The sequence below is a fragment of the Petaurus breviceps genome, unplaced genomic scaffold (assembly GCF_028583685.1).
Source record: "Petaurus breviceps papuanus isolate PSGF00001 unplaced genomic scaffold, PetGlider_PUasm1.0 154, whole genome shotgun sequence".
In the NCBI taxonomy this organism is placed as follows: Eukaryota; Metazoa; Chordata; class Mammalia; order Diprotodontia; family Petauridae; genus Petaurus; species Petaurus breviceps.
This window is the reverse complement of record NW_027185715.1, coordinates 11,760,131-11,762,034: the sequence shown is the minus strand read 5'-3', so window position 1 is coordinate 11,762,034 and position 1,904 is coordinate 11,760,131. Positions and strand designations below refer to the sequence as shown.

The 1,904-nt window shown below is 37.7% G+C and overlaps 1 long non-coding RNA gene across 1 annotated transcript in view; it reads right to left on the bottom strand.

The window, feature by feature from the left end:
- Positions 1-1,253: 1,253 nt before the first annotated feature.
- The window catches only part of LOC138156380 (uncharacterized), a 5,517-nt gene continuing 4,866 nt past the window's right edge, over positions 1,254-1,904 (bottom strand). Inside the window, exon 3 of the long non-coding RNA XR_011167137.1 lies at positions 1,254-1,530. This is a non-coding gene — a long non-coding RNA (uncharacterized lncRNA). The remainder of the gene's footprint in view (positions 1,531-1,904) is intronic.

The window sequence follows — 1,904 nt, the reverse complement described above, 5'->3', positions numbered from 1 at the left end:
TGCAGATCTCTTAAGTTCTACAGATCTCTCCACTGCTGGTGCCCTACCTCTAAAATTATCTTACATCTACTTTGTATACAGTACCTTTATTTTGAATGTATATCATGTATATAGGGGGAAAGGGAAGAAAAATATGTTGTCTTTCCCTTTAGAATGTAAGCTCTTTGAAGCATGAATCATGTTTTATTTGCCTTTTGTTTTCCTGGTGTTTATTACAGTGTCTGGTGGGGCCATCTCCAGTTGTCCTGATCAATATCTGGCCACTGAACCCAGATGGCTCTGGAGGAGAAAGTGAGGCTGGTGACTTTGCACAGCCCTCCCTCACTTAAATCCAATTTACTTTCAAGTCATGGCATCACCTTCCTGAAGTCATGGTCCTCTTTGAGAATGAAGGATAAACAACAGTGTCTGGCACATAGTAAGCTCTTAATAAATGTTTATTGAATGTCATTGACTTACTTGGATATAGATTTGTATGTACTTATTACATATTATCTCCCTCAAGAGTGTAAACTCCCTGCAGTCAGGTACGGTTTGATTTTTGTATCCCCAGTGCCTAGGAGTTTAATAGATACTTCCTGATTGATTGGTGATTACTATCCTGGTAAAGTCAATATAAAAGAACACATTACAAGTTAAAATGATAAGTAGTAGATGTTTTTATTCTTGGTTAGTTAACAGAGCTTTGCCTGTAACATTCACTCCACAGAAACATTTTTTCCTATTATTTTCCCAATGATCTTTTTATACAGGACTTCAGCTCCAGGGAACCCAAAAGTGAACAAGGCATGACCCTTGTTCTAAAGACAGTCTTCCATGTAGAATGAGAATGTGGTGTGAAATTTCATTTTACAATTAAATACAAGCTGCAGGATTACTTGAACTCCATTCAAGTCTATTCAACATTCCCTTTATTTAATCTTCCTAATTCTAATGCTCCTAGAAAGTTATCTACATTCACTATTTCCAGGTCCTTTCCCCCTCCCCTTACCTCTCAACCCTTTACAAACTGACTACCAGAACGAGAATTCTGTCAAATCTTTTTTGGTCCTCAATTTCCTCATTTGTAAAATGAGAGGACTGGACTAGGTGATTATCAAGGTTTTTTCACTCTAACTCCTAGAAAAAATATAGTAAGGCAATCGAAAATTTCAAGTTGGTAGAAGGAATTACCCTGATGTCTCAATAAAAGCCTGTTCTTTCAGTCCATCCCAAGAAATCCTATTAAACAAAAAACATTCTCTCAGTCGAGCAGCATGCAACCATTATTTATTGATTTAAAGGATGAATATGACATGACGTCCACTCTGATGGACCCCACAGTTTAATAGGGAAAATAACATATACAAAAACAATGATGATAAAAGGCAGAATGTGTAGGTGCAACATATAATATGAGAGATACAAAGAAAGAGTTCTGAGAGTTTAGAAGAGGAAGAGATTTCTTCCAGCTGGAAGACTTAGAGAAGGTTTAAGGGACGAGCTGGCATTTCATCTGGGTCTGGAAGGATCGGTCTTCATCAGACGCAGCTGGGGGAAGGTCAATCCAAGCAGAAGGAAAAGTGTCAGCAAAGGCAAGTAGAAGAATGTCACATGTTTGAGAATACCAACTCAGTTTGACTGGACTTTAGGGTAGCCCCATCATTAATGACAATAATAGCAAACATGCACATAACTGTTTATATGCAGGGTGTCCCATAAGTCTTAGAGGAATTATAAGCTTCAATAGCTTAATAGATGATGTGCAGGACATGAGGCATACTATCTTATTTGAACTTCATAACAACTGTGAGGAAGGTGTTATTATTATTCCCATTTTACAGATGAGGAAATTAAGCCTCAGGGAATTTAAATGATTTGCCTAGGTTCCCACACCTAATAAGTATCTGGGGGAAGGATTCAAA